The following is a 9,532-nucleotide window of genomic DNA, read 5'->3' on the forward strand; positions in this document are numbered from 1 at the left end:
GTAGGAAGTAAGTTGGTATTGCTCTAAACTAAAGAAACAGATGGGACTCTGGAACATTTCCTCCCTGGAGCTCCTGGACATGCTTTATCTTTTCATCATTGCCACATATCTCGCCTCAACCATTGTTCAGTGCTGGATTAGAAAGTAGCTTAAGACACAGTTCTTAAAGTAGATTGGTGATTGCCAGGGGCTGGGGGGTGGGGGAAATGGGGAGATGTTGGTCAAAGGATACAAACTTCCAGTTATAGGTGAATAAGTTCTGGGGAGCTAATGTCCCAGTTAGCAATATTGTATTGTGTACTTGAAAATTGCTAAGAGAGTAGATCTTAAATGTTTGCACACCAAATAAATGGTAATCATGTTAGGCGATGGATGTGTTAATTAACCTTATTATGGTAATCATTTTGCAATGTATATATATATGTATATCATATCATCATATTGTACACAAACTAACACAATGTTATATGTTAATTATATCTCAATAAAGCTAAAAAAAATGACATGGCTGTCAATTTCTTATGGTCTTGTGGAGATTCATTTATTCATTCAATGTATATGCAGCACCTGTGTGCCATGAATATATGACCAGAAGGCAGAGTGTTTGCCAAATGAGAGGTGCAGCTACTATATGCAATGGGATTTAGGAAGCTATCTTTATAAGCCGATGGCCTGGGAAGGCTTTACCAAAGGACTCATGATTTGACTGGGACTTGTGGAATGGGTAGGGTTTGAACTGGAAGAGAAGGAGAAAGTTATAGCTGGAAGTGTGGAGGCATGAGTAGGAGACCTGAGAGAACTCAAGCAAGGAAGTGAGGTTTAGGCCAGGTTGGGAATACCTGGGAGTTAAGAAATATGGGAGGAAAGGGAAAGTGTGGTAGGCAGAATAATGCATGCTGACCCAGAGATATCTATGACCAAATATGTCAACTTACATGGCAAAAGGGACTTTGCAGATGTGAGTTACGGAACTTGAGATGGGGAGTTTATCCTGGATTATGTGGGTGGGCACAATGGAATCACAAGGGTCCTTAGATATGAGAGGAAGGCAAGAGGGTCAAAGAAGGAGATGTGACCACGGAAGCAGAGCTTGGAGGGATGGAAAGAAGGGGGCCATGAGCCGTGGACGGCAGGTAGCCTCCAGAAGCTGAAAAGGCATGGAAATTGATTCTCCCCTGGAGCCTCCAGAGGGAATACAGTCCTGCCAACACCTTGATCTTAGCCCAGTGAGACCCATGTTAGACTCCTAACCTTCACAACTGTAAGCTATCACAGTGTGTTGTTTCAGACCACTGTGTGTGGTAATTTGTTACAGCAATGACAGGAAACTAATACAAAAGAAAAGTAACGTTAAAGAATTAATGTAAAGCACTTCATATTAATCCTTTAAAAAATATTCACAGGGGCTTCCCTGGTGGCGCAGTGGTTGGGAGTCCACCTGCCGATGCAGGGGACACGGGTTCGTGCCCCGGTCTGGGAAGATCCCACATACCGTGGAGCGGCTGGGCCCGTGAGCCATGACCGCTGAGCCTGCACGTCCGTGAGCCTGTGCTCCGCAACGGGAGAGGCCACAGCGGTGAGAGGCCCGTGTACCGCAAAAAAAAATATATATATATTCACAGGGGCTTCCCTGGTGGCGCAGTGGTTGGGAGTCCGCCTGCCGATGCAGGGGACAAAGGTTCGAGCCCCGGTCGGGGGCGGGGGCGGGGGCGGGGGGGGGCGGTCCGGGGGGGGGGGGTTCCTGGGGTCCCACATGCCGCGGAGCGGCTGGGCCCGTGAGACATGGCCGCTGAGCCTGAGCGTCCGGAACCTGTGCTCCGCAACGAGAGAGGCCACAAGAGTGAGAGGCCCGCGTACCGCAAAAAAAAAAAAAAAAAGAAAAAATTCACAATATCATAACAAAGCTGGAACTACTCTTACAGCCATTTTACCAGGAAGAAAGTGAGGCTTGGAGAGGTTGTGAAATTGCCCATGGCCTCACAAATAGTAAACTGTAACTTCTCCCTGTAGTGGATCCTGAGTGGGGAAAGGGAGTTTGTACAGAGGTAGGGCAAAAAGAAGTGAGGGGGGAAAAGTGCCAAAGAGAGAGAGAAGGACAAAGAAAAGTGTGTGTATGTGTGTGTGTGTGTGTGTGTGTGTGTTGCGAGGGTGTCAATAAAGATAAACTTTGTTTACTTCTATCAATACTTCGGCTACGATGTCCGGGCTCAGTTGAGTCCCCACCTTGGTTGTTTTTAATGAAGGGGCCAGTCAAACGTTTTTCCCATTGATTTGATCTAATCACTTTTCTTTCCAAATGTTAAAATTTGAATTTCCATTTCTTTTAAATAAATCTGTAGAATAATTTAAAACGAAAATTCTTTTTTCACTGTGGATATCCTGCACCATGTTAAAAATGGATCATTAAAACAAAAATTTTATGCTATGTGACTTATATCTCAATTTTTAAAAAATTTAGACTATGTAGTTAAGATCCCTAGAAGGAATTAAAGTAAATGTTAAAATTTAACCTAAGGTCAAAGCTAGAGTCACTTTTTAACCGAAGGCTACCTCCTACACAGCATGTCAAGTGAAAATTATCCTGGAAAAGGTGTTGAATTGCCCAGAGTACAGCAATAATCAGGATTAGTCTAGTCTTCACCCTTTCTCAGTGAATTCAGTGCAGCCAGTTCTTCCTACAGCATTGGAGTCCATCACCGTTTCTATTGTTAGGCAACAGATGAGGTTGTTGGGCTTGCATTTCAGCTCTAGGTTGTAGGAAAAATACAATTTGAATGTGCACAGATGACTTGGCAGAAATTAAAGACATATATGTGAAATTTCTCTGTATGATTCAATTCTACTATCTACTTCATACGATTTCATCTAATCCCTTTTCTCACTTCTATTTACTTTATAATTAAATTCTACTATCTAGTCCTAGTGAACCATAACATTCCTTCTGTACATAATACATGCCCCTGCAAAAACACAAAATCATAGTTCTTCCACATAGATATACATAACCTTAACATTTTAATATATTTCTTTATAATCATTTTTCCATATTTTAAAACGCACTTGAGATCATCATGTACAAATTGTTACACATTTTCAATGTTTTTAGTTTCCTGATATTATAGCTATTGCTGCAGTGGACATATATGAACACACTTCTTGGCCTTTCTGACTGTACTTGTTCATTTTTTAAAATTTTGAAAGAACAGGTTTAAATTTTGAAACAATTACAGAAAAGTTGAAAGTACAATTCAAAGAATTTTATTTTCTTTAGTCATTTGAGAGTAAGTTATCAATGCCACATCACCCCTGAATATTTCTCTGTGTGCTTTCCTACAAATAACACTCTCCCACTTAACCATAGAATAACAACCCGAATCCAGAACTTAACATTGATACACTACTACCATCTAATAATTTATAGTCTCCATTCAAGTTTGGCCAATTGTTCCAATAATTCCTTTATAGCAAAAGCATCCAATTCAGAGTCAGGTATTATATGCAGTTGTCATGTCTCTGTATAGTTTTCCTATATATTGGAACATTGGTTCAGTCTTTTCTTGATCTCATGGTCTTGACACTCTGGAAGAGTACAGGCCTGTTATTTTTTTATTTTATCAATTTGGGTTTAATTTATATTTCCTCATGATTAAGCCAAAATTTATTATGAATATTTGGCAAGAAAAACAGAACTAATGCTGAGTTTTCCTCTTTGCAGTCTACCAGGTCATATGTGATTTACATTTGTCCCATTACTGATGATGTTCACTTTGACCATTTGATCAAGGTGGTGTCTGCCAGGCTTCTTCACTGTAAAATTATTCTTTTCCCCTTTGTAATTAATAAATACTTTGTGGGGAGGTACTTTGGAACTATGAAAATATTCTGTTTCTCATCAAACTTTGAATTTACTCACTCATTCATTTAGATCAGTATGGACTCATAGATTCATGTTTTATCCATGGATTATGATCCATTGTTATCATTATTTATGTCCACGTTCAGTTTGTCCCCGATTTGGCAACTGGGAGCCTGTTCAAGTTGGCTTCTGTGTCCTTTTGACATGTCTTCTTTATTTTTTGAAAACCTCTTTGTTTTCTGGTACAACAAAATATTCTAGGATTGCCTTGTACTTTTCTTGCACCGGCCCTGGAATCAGCCACTTCTCCAAGGAAACTTGATTCCCTTTAGTGGAAAATGGTATTTAGAAGCCAAGACCTGGGTGCTAGATGTATTCATTGCTATTGGGATGTTGCTGGCCAGTAGACAGCATACAGGTATACACACAGGCAGACGTTTCCATCTAGAATTATTTCTCTAGTTATATATTAAAAAGTATAAGTTCACACTGACACACCTAATTCCAATCCAATATCTTTTTATATTGTTCTCCATTAGGAAAAACCAGGCTTCTATTATCTTTAAAACATTTGCTTATTTGATCAATTTTCTATATATAACTATAAGTGGATTGAATGGTGGTCCCCAAAATTATATGTCCACATCCTAGCCCCTGGAACCTATGAATGTGACCTTACTTGAAAAAGGGGTCTTTGCAGATGTAATTAAGATCTTAAGGTGGGATCATCTTGGATTATCTGGATGGAACTTAAATCCAATGGCAGGTGTCTTTATGAAAAATACACACAGAGAAGAGAGACACACAGGGAGAAGAGGGGAAGGCCATACAAGGACAGAGGCAGAGATTGGACTTCTGCAGCCACAAGCCATCTGACACTGGAAGGATTCTCCCCTAGAGCCTTTGGAGCTAGCACCACCCTGCAGACACCCTGATTTTCTAAGAACCTCACGCCTCCTCTGGTGCCCCATCTCCCGTGCTAGTGCCCTCTTTCTCTGCTTCAGCTCTGACTACCCAGCTCAAGCCACTTCCCACCTTCATGGATGCCCTTCTCACCCACTGGAACTCCACACCCAACAGCAGGCCACCCTCTGTGTGGAAGCCCTCCTCGTAATGTTGTCAGATAAAATACAGGATGTCCAGTTAAATTTGAATTTCAGATAAACTACAAACAATTCATGCAAGATTTGAGACATATTTATACTAAAAAATTATTCATTGTTTATCTGAAATTCAAATTTAATAGGGTGTCAAGTTTTGTTTTATTGGCTTTTTTTTCCCTTGGCTAAATCTGGCAACCCTACCTCCTTACCCTAAGACCTCCACCTCCATGGAATGGCCTCTGTATTCCACTGGGGCTGTGGATTTGCACAGGGCTGCCTCTCTGATGGGCACCCTTTCCTCTCTGCTCCGACTCTGGTGCCCCTTGCCGGGCCATCATGGCTCCCCACACTCCACCCCTACTACCACAGACACATGCCTTGCTTTGTCCCATCTAATAGCTTTAGGACTGAATTGTTTAGGAAAAGAAGAGAAAGGAAGGGAAGGGAATGGAATAGAAGAGGAAGAGAAGTCTGATTATACTTTTCAGTCTGCTTCATATTCTCCCTATAACAGAATACTTTTTATGTGAAGAAATGGGCTGTATTAGGGTTCTCCAAAGAGAGAGAACCAATAGGATGGATGGATGGATTGATAGATGGATGGTTAGATAGATAGATAGATGATAGATATACTGAAGGTATTTATTATATGAATTGGCTCACACAGTTTCGGTGGCTGAGAAGTCCCGCAATCTGTCCTCTGCAAGCTGGAGAACCAGGAAAGCTGGTGGAATAATTCAGTTTGAGTCCAAAGGCCTGCAAAGTGGAAGAGGGTGTGGGTGGGATGGAAGGGTAGGAGTGGGCACTGCTGTAAGTCCTGGAATGTGAAGGCCCAAGAAGCAGGAGCTTTAATGTCTGGGGTCAGGAGAAGACGGGCATTCAAGCTCAAAAAGAGAAAGCTGAGATTTTGCCCTTCCTTTGCCTTTTTTATCCTGTTCGGACCCTCAGTGGATTGGATGATGCCCACCCACAATGGTGAGGGCAGATCTTTACTCAGTCTACTCAACCAAATGCTAATCTCTTTCGGAGACATTCTCACAGACACATTAGCCCAGTCTAACATTTTATGATCTAACATAAAATTAATCATCACATTGCCTACGTGAAGAATTGATAGCCCTTTGTCAGTCACTAAATGGAAAATAAATTGTGTTTTTTAAGGATTACTTGAGGATAGTGAGATTTAAAAAGACTCAAATGCTAGGAGAAATAGCATTTGAAGGGTGTCCAGTGTCTTATCTTTTGATCTCCTCATCATTTTTCAGATGCTGTCTTTGTTGATGCCTCTCATCTCTTTATATTGTGTCTACTCTGGATTTTTATGAGATTTCTGAATAAGAACCCATAAGCACCAAACTCTAAAGTTCCCACTTTTTCTCACAACTGTCATTGTCTCAGCTTCAACCAATCCTTTGATTTTAAACAAAAAGTGGGGAAGATTTAAAAGAGTTCTAGCAAGCAAAATAAAAATAAATAAGGAAACACAAGCTTTAAATGATACATTAAACAAGATGGACTTAATTGATATTTGTAGGACATTCCATCCAAAAACAACAGAATACACTGTCTTTTCAAGTGCTCATGGAACATTCTCCAGGATAGATCATATCTTGGGTCACAAATCAAGCCTTGCTAAATTTAAGAAAATTGCAATCGTACCAAGTATCTTTTCCGACCACAACACTATGAGACTAGATGTCAATTACAGGAAAAAATCTGTAAAAAATACAAACACGGGCTTCCCTGGTGGCGCAGTGGTTGAGAGTCAGCCTGCCGATGCAGGGGACACGGGTTCGTGCCCCAGTCTGGGAAGAACCCACATGCCGTGGAGCTGCTGGGCCCATGAGCCATGGCCACTGAGGCTGCGTGTCCAGAGCCTGTGCTCCGCAACAGGAGAGGCCACAACAGTGAGAGGCCTGCGTACCGCAAAAATAAATAAATAAATTTTAAAAATACAAACACATGGGCTTCCCTGGTGGCGCAGTGGTTGAGAGTCCGCCTGCTGATGCAGGGGACACGGGTTCGCGCCCTGGTCCGGGAAGATCCCACATGCCGCGGAGCGGCTGGGCCCGTGAGCCATGGCCGCTGAGCCTGCGTGTCCGGAGCCTGTGCTCCGCAGCGGGAGAGGCCACAGCAGTGAGAGGCCCATGTATCGAAAAAAAAAAAAAAAAAAAAAAATACAAACACATGGAGGCTAAACAATACACTACTAAATAACCAAGAGATCACTGAAGAAATCAAAAAGGAAATCAAAAAATACCTAGAAACAAATTACAATGAAAACAAGACAACCCAAAACTTATGGGATGAGGCAAAAGCAGTTCTAAGAGGGAAGTATATAGCAAAACAATCCTACCTCAAGAAACAAGAAACATCTCAAATAAACAACCTAACCTTACACCTAAAGCAATTAGATAAAGAAGAACAAAAAACCCCCAAAGTTAGCAGAAGGAAAGAAATCATAAAGATCAGATCAGAAATAAATGAAAAAGAAATGAAGGAAAAGAAATAGCAAAGATCAATAAAACTAAAGGTGGTTCTTTGAGAAGATAAACAAAATTGATAAACCATTAATTAGCCAGAGTCATCAAGAAAAAAGGGGAGAAGACTCACATCAATAGAATTAGAAATGAAAAACGAGAAGTAACAACTGACACTGCAGAAATACAAAGGATCATGAGAGATTACTACAAGCAACTATATGCCAATAAAATGGACAAGCTGGAAGAAATGGACAAATTCTTAGAAAAGCACAGCCTTCTGAGACTGAACCAGGAAGAAATAGAAAATATAAATAGACCAATATGAAATTGAAACTGTGATTAAAAATCTTCCAACAGACAAAAGCCCAGGACCAGATGGCTTCACAGGCAAATTCTATCAAACATTTAGAGAAGAGCTAACACCTATCCTCCTCAAACTCTTCCAAAATATAGCAGAGGGAGGAAAACTCCCAAACTCATTCTACGAGGCCACCATCACCCAGATACCAAAAGCAGACAAAGATGTCACAAAGAAAGAAAACTACAGGCCAATATCACTGATGAACATAGATGCAAAAATCCTCAACAAAACACTAGCAAACAAAATCCAACAACACATTAAAAGGATCATACACCATGATCAAGTGGGGTTTATCCCAGGAATGCAAGGATTCTTCAATATACGCAAATCAATCAATGTGATACACCATATTAACAAATTGAAGAATAAAAACCATATGATCATCTCAATAGATGCAGAAAAAGCTTTCGACAAAATTCAACACCCATTTATGAAAAAACTCTCCAGAAAGTAGGCATAGAGGGAACTTACCTCAACATAATAAAGGCCATATATGACAAACCCACAGCCAACATTGTTCTCAATGGTGAAAAACTGAAACCATTTCGTCTAAGATCAGGAACAAGACAAGGTTGTCCACTCTCACCACTATTAATCAACACTGTTTTGGAAGTTTTAGCCACAGCAGTCAGAGAAGAGAAAGAAAAAATAGGAATACATATCGGAAAAGAAGTAAAGCTGTCACTGTTTGCAGATGACATGATACTATACATAGAGAATCCTAAAGATGCTACCAGAAAACTACTAGAGCTAATCAATGAATTTGGTAAAGTAGCAGGATACAAAATTAATGCACAGAAATCTCTTGCATTCCTATACACTAATGATGAAAAATCTGAAAGAGAAATTAAGGAAACACTCCTATTTACCACTGCAACAAAAAGAATAAAATATCTAGGAATAAACCTACCTAAGGAGACAAAAGACCTGTATGTGGAAAACTATAAGACACTGATGAAAGAAATTAAAGATGATACAAACAGATGGAGAGATATACCATGTTCTTGGATTGGAAGAATCAACATTGTGAAAATGACTATACTACCCAAAGCAATCTACACATTCAATGCAATCCCTATCAAACTAACAATGGCATTTTTCACAGAACTAGAACAAAAAATTTCACAATTTGTATGGAAACACAAAAGACCCTGAATAGCAAAGCAATCTTGAGAAAGAGAAACAGAGCTGGAGGAATCAGGCTCCCAGACTTCAGACTATACTACAAAAGCTACAGTAATCGAGACAGTATGGTACGGGCACATAAACAGAAATAGAGATCAATGGAACAGGACAGAAAGCCCAGAGATAAACCCACGCACATATGGTCACCTTATTTTTGATAAAGGAGACAAGAATATACAATGGAGAAAAGACAGCCTCTTCAATAAGTGGTGCTGGGAAAACTGGACAGCTACATGTAAAAGAATGAAATTAGAACATTCCCTAACACCATACACAAAAATAAACTCAAAATGGATTAAAGACCCAAATGTAAGGCCAGACATTAAAAACTCTTAGAGGAAAACATAGGCAGAACACTCTATGACATACATCACAGCAAGATCCTTTTGACCCACTTCCTAGAGAAAGGGAAATAAAAACAAAAATAAACAAATGGGACCTAGTGAAACTTAAAAGCTTTTGCACAGCAAAGGAAACTATAAACAAGACGAAAAGACAACCCTCAGAATGGGAGAAAATATTTGCAAATGAAGCAACTGACAAA

Source organism: Phocoena phocoena, chromosome 7 (genome assembly GCF_963924675.1).
Source record: "Phocoena phocoena chromosome 7, mPhoPho1.1, whole genome shotgun sequence".
NCBI classification, from domain to species: Eukaryota; Metazoa; Chordata; class Mammalia; order Artiodactyla; family Phocoenidae; genus Phocoena; species Phocoena phocoena.